Source organism: Mustela nigripes, chromosome 13 (assembly GCF_022355385.1).
Source record: "Mustela nigripes isolate SB6536 chromosome 13, MUSNIG.SB6536, whole genome shotgun sequence".
Classification (NCBI taxonomy): Eukaryota; Metazoa; Chordata; class Mammalia; order Carnivora; family Mustelidae; genus Mustela; species Mustela nigripes.
Genome location: NC_081569.1, coordinates 14,735,061 through 14,748,952, shown reverse-complemented (window position 1 = coordinate 14,748,952; position 13,892 = coordinate 14,735,061). Strand labels below are relative to the sequence as shown.

At 42.6% G+C, this 13,892-nt stretch overlaps 1 long non-coding RNA gene across 1 annotated transcript; it reads left to right on the top strand.

Annotated features, from left to right (window-relative positions):
- Positions 1 to 4,844: 4,844 nt before the first annotated feature.
- On the top strand, positions 4,845 to 13,492 carry LOC131998841 (uncharacterized). Its single transcript, XR_009398889.1, has 4 exons — positions 4,845 to 4,929; positions 5,141 to 5,222; positions 5,873 to 5,971; positions 13,413 to 13,492. It is a non-coding gene; the product is annotated as an uncharacterized LOC131998841 (long non-coding RNA).
- The last annotated feature ends 400 nt before the right edge of the window (positions 13,493 to 13,892 follow it).

Genomic DNA, 13,892 nt, shown 5'->3' with positions numbered 1-13,892 from the left:
TCTATTTTTAGAGTATGCTCTAGAATGATCTGTGTTCCTTCAGGTGCAAAGGCAATTCTCTCGAAAGTTCACCGGTGAATTTTGTACCCCTTCCCACTGTATTATATACAGCATGTGCTGTGTTCCTGGGTCATTTAAAAAGAGACAATAGATAGAGAGAGAGAGGGGCAGAGGGGAGGGAGGGAGAGAAGTGTACCTTACATGTTTACTGGAAATCGATATACTATACTAAATTTGACTGCATTGTCGAACCCCAACTAACCTTTGTTTTATCATGTCGCTGTCACAACGAGCTAAGAGGCACTGTTTAAAATGTTACCAGATCCTTCCCACCCTTACAACTCTACAATCATATTTGTGTTACTCGAAACCTAAGAGTTACCAATCCATATTGCCTGCCTTCACCATATCACATCCCCCTAAATATGTCACCTGCCGGTATGCTAAGTGTCCGAGAACATCTGCTAGAACTCCAGGTGCTTCAGGATCCAGACGTTAGCTGTAATGTTTTCCCCCCGCCGCGGTCGATACAGAGAATGCAACAGACCAATGCATAGTAATCAATTCCTCCCACACCCAACTTTTTTGCTTTGGGCATGTGTTAAGGGGAATATTTGCAGAAAAAAGAAATAGCACCAGTATTAAATCACAATTTCTCTAATAGCTGTTCCATGATGCATTTTATTCTTTATGCATGTACTACTAGGAACCAGTGAAATAGCTTTTAAAAATAATCATCGTTTACCCTATACAGGAGGGAGGTAGGGAAGGAAGAGAATAGTAGAATGAACTCCAAACCCGGGATGATCTCAACCATAAATCTCCATTTGGTATCAGACTGATTTACACCATCAATTTAAGCTTCACTTGTATTTATAGTTAATTATTTTTCCTTTCTGCTTTTCTTTTCTATTAAGTGCTCAATGGTTATATAAATGAGGTGTGTGTGTGTGTGTACATACATATAGTATATATTTTGTATATATGTATGTATATTTTGTATATATATGCATGTATTTATATATACGTTTATATGTATATTTATATATACATTTATATATATATATACACACACACACATATACACATACTCACATACACAAAATGTATCCCCTTTGTCTTGATTCAGGTTAAATGCCGTATCAACTGTCTACACACACAGAGAGAGTCACACGCACACACTAAGGCATGGGGAGAACTTTAAATATTGCACAACTTTCCAAACTACGTGGAATAATAGACAAGTTTCTTTCTAAAACTGCAAAAGCCACTTTATTTTTGTTCTTTTGTGGTATTTTCCAAATACAAACTATAAGCATATGGTGGGGAAGTTTGTGTTAGAAGTTCGTTATTTTATTTGTTGTGGCTCAAGAGGAGAGCTAGAATGTCCACACCTCTGAATGTCCTCTCAAACTCCCTATGAGAGAGAGAAACTAGGAGCTGTGCTTGGTTCATTTAGGGATAAATGACCAAGTTTGAAAGCTAAGTCGTCAAACGTGACTAGAAATGACCAGCTGACTGGAACTCATAGCCCAGTTGTGCTCTTGGATCTTTCCCCTTCTTCAGTCTGGAGGCAAAATAGAGTGTCCGCAGTAATTCTTATTTCTTGAAGCACAAAAGATGGAAAAACTGTACTCTGATACAAGCCAAAGGGGGGGGGGGGATGCAGTTTACTGGAAACATTGACCAATTACATCTGTGTTTATGGGTGCAGAAAAGTGCGTCAGCAATTCAACATTCACTGTTTGTTGAGAAAAGTCTTTGTCCTCCACCTGGGAATTCACTTCTGAAGCTTTAAAAACATTTCAAATGCAGAGAAACATTGCCATTTACTGGTGCAAAGTAATAGCAGTTCACAAAACAAAATTAGCATATATTAACTGTGCAAATGTACAACGATATTTGTGCTCTGCTAGGGGATTTCCTCAAATCAGTATTTTAGTGGACAGTTGCTTAATACAAATGGGCCTGAAGCAGACGTTCAGAGAACCGGCTTGAATCTGACAAACCCACTTGCTTCTGGATGTTTCCATTTGAGCACAAAATGGAAGTGACTTGTTCACTTCTCCTAACCATCATTTTTGTTTCTCCAATCAAGTTGGCCTTCCAGATCAGCTTTGGGGCCAGCAAAACCTGAATCTGTGTTTGAATTTCACTCACAATACTAGTCTAAGTCATTTTCTTCTATAGGGACAAGGTCAGGGTTTTGGAAAATGTCCCCTGCAATGAATGCATTGAGGCACTAATACATCGCTCCCCCACCTTGGGGTATGGAGAAGCCTGTGCTGCCTGTGAAGGGCATGTCATTACCTGATCAGTTTTGTCCTCTCCACTTTGTCTCCATTTGGTAAGTCAGTCAAAATTCCTGTGAGTTTTGACGGTGTTCCAACCAGAGGCCAGAATTCCTGGCAACCACACAACCCCGCGTTATACACACCACACCTTGACCAGAAGTTCTCCTGGGGATGCTCCTCCCCACACACCCTAAGGATCCAGCAACTGTAACTCTGTTTCTTCACTCATGAAAGAAAATAAAACACCGCAATCTCCTGCCCGATGTACCCCCTCGTCAGAAGAAACAAGAAGGTCCTTGGAAAGTGTTGCAAAGCTGGAGGCTGAAGACGCCATGGAAGTAAACAGTAATTTTATTAATTGCCTCGAAATAGAAAATGTTGAGTTTAAACCCGTGCTACTTTCTTCGGAGTAAACACTAAATATAACAGCCAAAGCGATATGGTTAAAATTAACTTGCAGTTGCTTTTCAAGCTGGTGAGATACAATTAAAAATGGGGGATATTGCCAAATCTCATTTACTGCTTTCTTTCTTGTGAATAATATCTGTACATTCAGGTCTTCATTATACTTCTCAATGGCATAAGAATCCCATTGCATCTGTTTATTCTTGATTTTTATCAATGGAAAAAAAAATTATGAAGTTCCCATTGCAACGTTAAGTACCACAATCACGCTTCCCAAGCTTTGCTGCAGCAACCCCAGGAGCTCCATCACGGTCCTCCACCTGCCCTCCCCTGAGGGTATATGCGTATGCGAGCCTGTCTTACTCTGAGCCTATGGTGTGCGAAATGGCTGTTACTGACTGCTCACAGTATGCCAAACAGCACTGAATGGGTTAATTGGCATTTTAAAAAAGGTAATTGTAAAGTGTAACCTGCAGGGTTATCGCCAGAATTGGGAGGTGGACTGTAGGTCTCCCACCCACTGGAGACTCTTACATCTTGAAGAGCAGGATGAAGACAAAAGCAATGTTACTGCTGTTTCTTGATTTCCCCTTTCAGCCCCAACTGCTAACCCCCAACGCTCTCTTTTGAATTTACTGTAGCAAGCCAGTAGTTACAGAAGAGTAGTATGTGCTCTGTCCTGACTATAGAATTACCTTGGGATTTGATTGTAGCATAAATATGCAGTAAATCATTATACGTGTGTAGTCTTCTTTTTTGATAATCATGCATAATGTATATATACATGGGATTTGTTTGGGAAAGAACTACAAAATGACTGGAGTCACAAAGAGACCGGTGTATTTTAAGACATTTCCATGACTTGGAGGGTAGAATCTACAATTTTTAGATGGGGTTTTTAAACAGGTAATTGTGACGCATACCTAAATGCCCATTACCTCCGAGCATGATTACCATGGGATGGAGGGACAGCCACGGCAGGTGGTGGTCCCCAGCGCCCAACCTGGCCACTTGGTTTCACTCTGAAGAGGAAGCGTTTCATTCTGGTAGTCAGAACACCTTCCATTATACTTGAGAAAAAGAAAAGCAAGGAACTCTCGAAAGGGGATTTCCAACCGCTATGGCAATGCAAGGGGCAGATCACAGTCTATGTTCTATTGGGATTAAATGTGCCTTTTCCCAGATGCACACACTCCTGCAAAAATACCCACAGACACACTCCAGTCTGAGCACGAGGTCAGGGACCGCGTCTTACTCATCTCCCTGTCCCTCGCGGCGCTCTGCACAGTGCTGTAAACAGAACAGGTGTCCCACGAACACTGTCAAATTCAGTAGCCGAGGGGGGACGAGGGAAATAGGTGGAGGAAACTAAGAGAACTCTCATGTTGACGAGCACTGAGCCATATCGAGAACTGTCCGACCATCATACTGTACACCGGAAGCCAATGTAACGACGCATGTTAACGACATTAGAGTTAAAATTTTTAAAAAAATAAATATAAGAAAAACCAAAACGGGGTCATTTATTTAAAATATCCTACAGGATTATGAACACTGGCCACACCCGAACAGGCCAGAATTCAGGCAGCCGGACTGTGAAAAACCAAAACCCAAAACACCTCAGTGATCTCAACTCTAGTTGAGAAGTACATAGTAAGAATGTCTTTTCTTTGGATGATAGTTTTCTCGCAGGGGCCTACTCCTCCTTGATGAAGAAGAAGGGGTCGTTATAAAGGTAGAAAACCCTTTCAGACACGTGATGGATCTTTGCTATGAAAGAGGAGACAGTATCCTTCTACCCCCCCCCCCCCCCCACACACACATCCCGTTCAGTTATTCTATCTGCTCTTTGCCCGCCAGCCTGACCCTACGATTCCTGGCTTGAGATCAGCTCATCATCCTAAGCATTGTTTGAGTAGGAAAGTCAGAATCTTGGCATCACAGAAGCACCACCAAGTGGTCTGGCATTCAGAACCCGGAAGTTTGGGCAGTGCACCCACGCACGCAGGCACGCACGCAGGCACGCACGCAGGCACGCACGCAGGCACGCACGCGCACGTCACCCCGCTTAAAGACTCTGACTTGGCTTCCCCATCTCTGCTGCACCCTGCAACAGAGCAGGAATCCATACCAGCTCCAGAGTGCTCCCCTGCGGGCAGCTTCCGGCTTCAGAGAAACAAAGTAGCGGGCATTGCAAAGGATCAGTACCTCTTCTGGGGCAGACAGAAGGGTGAGCAGAACAGGATTTATCCTGGACTATGAAAATTGTTCTTTTTTACCTCACCTCCTTGCTATTGATAAAGGAAATCTCAGTGAATGCTCAGTTGGTATAAACAGCACCCATGCACCGTGACTTTAATAACGTGGGATAATTTCATTTCATATTCGTAGCCAATATTATGAGAATAAACAGTGACTTTTTTTTTTTTTTTTTTTTTTAGGGGGAGTCTGGTGTAGACTCATCTGCCCCCTTCCCTCCATGGAAATTCATTCGTGAGCACTGTCTTACGGGCCCCCTCACAGGTATGCATTTGAATGGTTTCCAGTGGAATTCTACTGTCAGCCTTCAGGAACACGTGGACTGCTGCTCCCCCTTTTGCCTTCTGCGTCTTTACTTACTTGTGCCCAGGCCCTAATGCAGTATAATTGAAACAATTTTATTGTCTGGAGCTACTCATTCTAATGTTTCAATGACAGAAAATACTGGTCAATTTGACAAGTTAATATGACTTCAGTGGTCATTTGAACTCCTTTAAGCCATTGGGTGCTAAAATTGCTTGTCACCTCCTTTCACCTGCAAACAGAATTCAGCCAGTATGTAAGGTTGGGGGTAGTGGGGGGCAGGGCGGAGGTGGAGAAAGTTTTTCGCTGAAAAGCTGCTCTTTCAGGAGCAATTGCAAGTTTTGACCATCGGTAGGACACTGCCCCTTTTTCCAGCGGCAGGATCCCTCACCGAACCAACACTTGACTCCCCCGTTTACTCTCTTGATGTAAAGGCCCTAAACTTCGTGCCTGGTCTCATATGCTAAAGCCTTGACCCAGCCTCCTGTCTGCTCTTTCCAAATAAATGCAACACTGTCCTTAAAACTACTAACTTAGTCACTAGGGGTTCACACAAGGTGAATCATTACTTGGGACAGCATTAAAGATGGTTCTCAAATTTCAACCCCCAGGGTTTCTTTCCCAGGAGCCGCAGACAGTGGTAGTTCTGAACTTCTTATCATCCCAAACCAACTCAAGACAACAAGATTTCCACAGTAACTGCTTTGCAGGTAAGCCGTGAAAAATTAGAATTGCCTCTCCCCCCCCCCCCCCATTTCTGAGCCATTGCCAAGTGACCTTAGAAGGGTTACTTTAAATAGAATGTGTTAAGTTTATATATAACAACAGCAGCAACAACAACAAAACCCTAAATAGCTTTAAACTAAGTAGCTTATGGGTTTATTTTGTCTATATAGGGTTCGGATTGCATCGTGAGACTCCATGTCACTATTTTTCCAAGAAAATCCTTGATTCTAATGACATTCAGGAGGACCTGACCCCCGTATGTCGATTTCTCCTTACAGCAGCAAAGGCATTCTCTATGATTTGGGTTATGATTCCTTCTTGAAAGGAATATCTCGTTCTCTCCTGTGGGAGTTGAGTTGAACTTTCCTTCTATACCTGGCTGGTACCTGGTCATCTAAGTACACACTGTCTCTAGGTCTAGGCTGGATTGGAAGAGGACCTCTCTTGATGGTATCAACACATGGGCTTCTGCCCCCTTAAGACAAAAGTATGCGACTAATTCAAGAAAAACATGGTATTTAAATCAAAAAGTCAAAACAGTGCTTAGCAATCTCTCTCTCTCTCTCTCTCTCTATATATATATGTATACATATATAAAATATCTATTATATCTAATATTATATATTTATGGCCATTATATATATAAAATATATTATATATATGTGTATATATATATATACATATATATGTTTTTTTTTTTTTTCTGGACCTCGAGTGTTGTCCTGAAAAGACAAAACCCAGTTTACATGTGTACAAAAAAGTAAGTGAAATATTTATCACTCCTAACTCACCCCAGGATAGTTGCGATAGAATCTGGTAGGATGGATGTTACAGAAGATGCATTTTAAGATTTCCAATTAAAAGCAATTTCAGGAGACTCATGTTGTTCAGAGAATGATAGTGTCTGGGGCTGGACCTCTTTCACTTTATTTATTTTTTATTTTATTTATTTATTTATTTATTTATTTATTGCTTTTTCTTAGTGCTCAGACCTTCAACATGGGAGCAGAGATGCCAAAGCTTGTTCCTAAGAACAGAAGGTGGCCTAATTATTAAAAGGAATGGCCTTCCTGCCTGTGATGATCTGTCTATTTGTGTATAAAATCCTACAACTGTGAAAGGCCTCGTGCACCGCAAAAGGGAAAGGGGGGGAGAGAAAAGGAAAAAAAAAATCAAAGTGCTCAGTCAAGATACATCAGAGAGATTACACAAGAAGAGAAGCATAGTTTTCGAGCCCCCAGAATTCTTGACCAAAGAAGTAGTTAGTCCCAGGTCTACATCAAAAGAAAGCGGCATTCTGTGTCATTGCTAAGACATTTCTGTGATGTTTTGCCCTTAGTCTCAGAGTAATCAAAAGTCACATTAAAAAAAGGGCGGGGGTGGGGGGAGATAGACTATCCCTTTAAAATTAGATCATCGCTCTGTATTAATATGCAGAATGAGTTGTCAATTGACCGAGCAACAAATGTACTTCCTCATATCCTCATTTTCACTTCTATCTATGAATATTTTAAAACCCTAATGTGTGCCTGGCCATTTGGGTTTTAAGCGAAGACTTATCACAGTGTAAAACCCTTCATTTTTATCCCTTAGCGGAGGGCTTCTTTTTCCTTTTTCCAGGGTGTCATTAAAAATCTGATGCCAAGAGCCGGGACTTGGCAAGGTTTGCAATATAATTTGCAATCTGCAGTGTTTGCTGGCTAGCCCCCACCTGCCCCCCCCTCTTTTTTTTTTCCCCCTTACCAGCCTGCCCGCTAGAGTCAATAGGGGGCATCGCTCATCTGTCTAAAAGAAAAATAGCAGCATACTAATTAGAATTCTATTTGCCAGAAGCCTCGGAGTTGCTGTGCTTATAGATTTCAAGCTTCTTTTGTTTGAATTAAATTGCCAACTTTTTTTTTTCTTCCTTCTTTGCAGTAGCATGAGAGAGCGGGTGCCTTATTTGATTGAAGGGGGGTGGGGGGGTGGGGAGGTTGTGAGCGGGAAGAGTCTGGGCTATGGAAATGCTGGGGAAATGTCAGGGTTGTGTTTAAAAATGCCTGGTATGCTTTTCAGGGGCTGACTCCTGTCTTTCGCAAAGTTGTTTTGGGGGAACTGGTGGGAAGGTGGAGAAGTTCAAAGGGCAGAGGCTAGCTCTCCAGTAGAGGCCCCCGGCCTGCGCCCCTTGCCCGATGCTGAAATTCTGGGAGAGCTGACACACTTTCACCCCATGCAAAGCCAGATGGTTCGTGCTAGGGTAAGAACCTTGGGCTGGGATCACAAAGCTGATTCCTAAAGGAGTACAGTCTCTCTCACCTGTGAGATGTTCCTCCCAAAAGTGGGGGATGGGGGCCACAAGACCAAGAAAGAACCATATTTAATATTGGCCTTTTTTATGACCCTTTAATGAAGTTCTTATGGCCCTTTATTAAAACATCAACATTTTCCATGAAGAATTCGAAAGTAATGTCTGCATTGTATTTCCAAAATAACACAGCAGTAGAAAACTTTGGGTTCCAGAGAAGAATGTTTTGCTGGGGAATCCTCCAGGGATGCAACGTGACCCTGTTGTCAGGAGTGAGCCCCTGGGTCCTGCAAGGACCTGGAACTAACCAAAGGGAAGACCAGTCCTTTGAATCCCACCTCACAGACACTTAATAATCTGCCTCTGAATTAAGCTAATATGAAGGCTTACAGTGGTCATTACATTAGTTGTCCTTTGAAACACAAGAAATAAGAAAATTAGAACCCAGTGAAGACTTACGTACATGGCAATGAAACATACCCTCCAAATGCAATCGTCTACCAAATAATGAATGTGTAAAGACAAAGTGCTATTCAATATAATGAAGATGGACCGGCTGATACAACATAGAGATGGGGGCTTCTGTGCCTGAAGTGACTTTGTAACGAAGGAAACACTTGTGGCCATAAAGCAGAATAGTTCATTTTTTGCATGCTGCACCAGGACACTGGGACCAGTCCTGGAGTGCTTTACCCACCACCACCTAATAAAATCTGTCTCCTTTTGCCTGTTTCCAGGCTGTGATGGCCTATAAATGTGCGAAACACCCAAAAGGGACCTTCTTGGATGAATAAAATGAACCATAACCTCTATTGTTAATGCTAACCTCTTGGCTACTTAGTGGGGTCTTTTTTTTCCTTTTATTATGAGGCAGTCCAATTCAAGAGAAAAGAATGAGACCTTGTTTTTGTGGACCTGTATGTTACATGGGAGCAAGTTCAAAGGGAATTATCTCAAAGAGATTTGCTGAACAGAGTATCTACATGGACCGAATGTGGTTACCCATGTGAGCGTACATTCCTTGAAATTGACACATTTTAACTGAAGTAGGATTGGGATTTGGGCCCCTGCCCCAGCAAGAAATTATTTTTGCATAGGTTGCTAAAGAAGCAAACATTTCAGGTTGTTTAGAAACTAGCAGGGCTTGTGCTTGAAAGAGAAAATTGTAGTCGCACAAGGATTCCATTCTCCTTCTGTCTTTAAATGTCTTACTGGTACTCCAAGCTGGGGAGCAAAACTTTGACACTTGAGGTAGCGTGTAGAGCCCAGAGCCAACTCCACTCCCATTTCTTTGAACTGCTTTTCCAATTCGAAGCCTCTAAGAATCTGGTCCTCCTTTATCTCTCCTTGTTATAAAAAGTGGCAGGACACAGAGTGGCAGAATGACCCACAAGATGGCATCTGTCACCAGGGGATTTCTTCCGCATTCTGCAGGCCAAATTTTATTTGAACTCGCTGTGGCCTCTGTCACAACTTCAATTTCCCTCTACTCTTGCCTCTTTGTCTTTATCCCCTTCGTGCAGGCCCAGGCTGTTTACCCGGCTTCTGAAACCTTTTCCTTCAAGAAGCCCAAGTTAAACGAAAACAACAACAACAACAAACAACTTTAATTTGAAATCCGGCCTCAGAATTATAGCAGCAGGGAGCGTAGAGGATGGTGGATAGGGCTGCAGCAGCCTCCTTGAACTTGGAGTCAGGGATGGAAATGATTGTCCTAAAACTTTGATTTTCCCCCACAGACTCACACAGACCCTAGGCCTGCAGGGAACGGATCTGACGGTGATGCTGATGAAGCTGTAGGGTCTGGGCTGCTTTTGAGGGGAATGCATGACAAATGGCTAAAATGGAAGTGTCCTTAGACGGGTCTGCTGAATTTTAACCCTGGCCAGAGTTAAACCTTATTAAATCCAACTTCTTAGTTTACTGAGGAGTCAAAAGTGTAATCGAGGGGAAGGATGATGTCTCTGAAGGGCCAGCAGGTTTATGAGAAAAAAAGGATTCATCCCTCAAGAGAACAAGAACACGGAGAATTTTATGTGCCGGGTGAGTTAGGGACAGTGAGGTTGGGAAAAATCTGCATATATCCAAGAACTAGTCAGGGAAACGATTAGATTTCCATGTATTAAATCCATCAACGTGTACAAAAAGACACTGCAACTGTGCTGGCCAAAGGTTAGTTTTATTATCAGAACCATGAAACATCTTTAAATGTTAAAGTCATTAACTTATTAATATGAGGATGAGGATGAATATGACTTTATCAATATTCTTTGAAATGAATTCAATTCAAGTAACAGAATTTTTTTTTTTTTTTGGTCTCATATTCATTAACTATATACCATTGAAAATAATTAAAAGCCAGTCTGGAAAAGGGAGCACAGGGCAAGCAGGAGCTGGTGGTGGCGGTGGGGCGAGGAGGGGGAGTGATGGGGAGGAAGCCAAGGATCCTTGCTGGAGTCTGGTCCGCATCTCATTGTGGTGATGACCAGGGAAAGTGACAACTTCCGTGGACAGCAGCTCTGCCCTCCCTCCACCTCTCTCTGCACCCTTGCTTTGCCGAGTCAGAGGAGGTGATGGGGGAATCCTGCCACCCACGAGGCACCGTGACCCATTGTCTGATCAGATGTGGTGACAGCCTCCCTCTTCCCGTCGGGCGGGGTCTGCGGTTGCCCATCCCCACACACGGTTCCACCGGGCGTCCCAGCATCTCAGTAATGGCTCTAGAAAGGTTCTTGAAGCAGTGTACTACGGTTGGTGTCATGAAACAAGTAAAAGAAATACATTGCGTGTCAAGGACATCTACCATTCTTGCTTTTTCATAATTTTTTTTTAATCGTTTCCTGTGTGCACACTCTTATTTCTGGTTGGTTTTTGTTTTTTGTTTTTTTGGTTTTTTTCCCCAACTCCCACCCTGCTCACTTGGGAGTCATTTTTAAGGTCAGCCAGTATACATTAATCCTGCCTGGAGTAAAAATTTACTCCTCATGATAGAAATGACAGGCCTGTCCAATAACACATGGGGAAAGATGTCATTCATTATTTATTTTTAAAAAGCAAAAATAATCGGCGATCTTTTTGTACATTATACAAGTGCTAGATGAAAAGGCACGTGTGTGTGCGTGTGTATTGTTACAGAGGTTCTACCCCTATAATGTCTCCCTGTTTTTCTGATTACTCCAGGCTTTCTGCCCTGGAAGAATAAAAAAATCACATTTTTCACAGCACTCCGATGGAACATGGTTGAGACCTTTCCGTCTTATTTTTGATGCTGTTCATCTCCCAATGGATGAGTCTTTTCTTCCCTGAGAGACTGAGCCAGGCAAGGAAGGGGAGGGGCAGCGGCAGGCAGAGGGGCAGGAAGGAGAAGCGGAGATCTTCACTGTGTGTGCATTTATCTGTCTCTAAGTAGGACTTGAATATAATTCGGTGAGACACTCCTCTCCCTTTAGAGCTGGGCACAAAAACAAGCTCATGAAATCAAACAAGAGGGCAAGAGCTTATCTTCCCCCAACAAATTTATCAAGAGAGAGTTGGTGGTGGGCTTAGGAAACTGTCATGGAGGGGACAAGGTGGAGATCAAATGTACTGTGGAGTAAGGAAACGAAGCACAAACTTTGCCCAGAGCTTGGGGACAATGATGCTCAAAGATTAACCCACCCTCTCAATTAACACCTCACATGAAAATCCCCACAAGGTCATGGGATCCGTGCTTCGGTGCGGTCAATCAGCGCCGCCCGCCTCCATACAAACCGAGACCGAATGCAGAATTAACACCGGTCCCCAAGCCCTCGCTCACAGACTCACGTCAGATTAAGCCCTTGCACAGAGAAGATATGAAAAGCATTTCTAATTAGGGTCTGAGGTTACTGGTTAAAATGCAGTCGAGCAGTCTACCAACCATTCTTCTCCTTTTTTATAATTTTAATTAAACTCAGATACTATTTAATTCCTACCTGCATAGATTTAGTGCTACTTGAATGCAAACCTGATAAAGAATACTCCTGATCCCCACTTAGCTGCCACAAGGACTTATTAAAGAGGGGGTGACTGTCTGCGAGATCTTCCAGGAGTCCCTCTGCAATAATTACTTTTCTATCAAATGAAAAGCATAATATTTTTCCGTAAATAGGTTTTTTCCCTGTGAAACTTTGACTTCCCTACTCTCTTGACAAAATTGTAATTATAACTTCACTGTAGGGGTTACTCTACCACCAGGCTAGCCATTAGAATGCTTTTTCTTGCACGCCAAAGCTCTGCTTTCTCATAGCTTACAGAAACTTGAGACGGACGCTGGAGAATTTTTCGCACAAATGTATCACTAATTAGATGTGGATGTGTTGCTTCTGTATTTCAAAATGCTATCGACTAGACCCTTTTTTGAATTATTAGGAATTCCGCGGTGTGTCTGAGTCCTTCTGTCATTGTCTGATTAGTAGTCTAGTGTCTTGGTACCAATTTTTAATATCTGCGGTGACCCCGGAAGCCTTCAACAACATCTTCAGCATACTAAACCTTCGCTTCTCCAAAGCGCAGATCTGAATAATTCAGGATCTGTAACGGCAGTTTTGCCCTTATGAAATCATTTGGGCAACTTTGGGATTCTAGAATCTATAATGCTAGCTTCCTTTCCATGGCCTCTTGATTACTTTCCCAACGGTGGTTTCAAATAGCCACAATTTCAAAAATGTTGCTCTAATGGCTTGCTGAAATAATAACAGTATCAAAAATTATCCAGATAAGGTCCCCTTTTAAGTACTTGTCACAGAAGTCTTCCTTCAGCCTGCAGCGTCAAGCAGGACCTAAACCTCCCACCTACTGGATAGAGTAAAGTATGATCTCATGTTCCATGTTTGTAAGTGTGGCCACCATTTTTGATGACGACATTAACAAGAAAATGCACCATAGTATCGGTTGACCACCCAGTCAACACCCAATGTTTAAGTCAAACACCCAATGTTTAAGAAAAAACATTTTGAATAAGTGATGCTATAAAAGAAATATGTTTATGATCTTTAACTCCTTTGATGCCCTTCTCAACCCAAGATCTCCAGTCACGGAACTAAAAGGGAGGGATCATGAAATCTAGACTATTAAGTGACCAGACTAGCTTTTCATACCTCTCTTTTCTTTGTCCCCGTAAGCCGTAGGTTTCAAAAGTATCCGAGACGGCCTCGATTCTCAGGTTGGACCTGAGAAGCTTGGACCCTGGGACTTGTGGGACCAATAAGGTGTAAGTTCAGTTCATGAATCCCATTTCCTACCAAATATCTGCACCCTTGTTCCCTACCCACTTTCAAACAGTGCCTCTTGTAAAGCTCCTCAAAGCTACCGTCCCACCCAGCAATATAAGCTCAGAAGCTTGACTACATCCTGATTCTTCCTACCTCAAGGTTTTGAAAGGTAGCACAGCAATACAGTAAAGAAGAGACGAGCTTCGCATTCCCTACTTCCACACGGGGTGACCACAGGCATGTTACTTCATGTCTCTGTGCTTCACTTCCCCCATCCATAAAATGAGGATCCTGTCCATACCTGCTCATGGAGTGGATATAAGAAATAAATGGGTTTGTACCCTCAAAGGGCTTAGAACAATGCTGGCACAGTGGAAGGACTTCATTGGT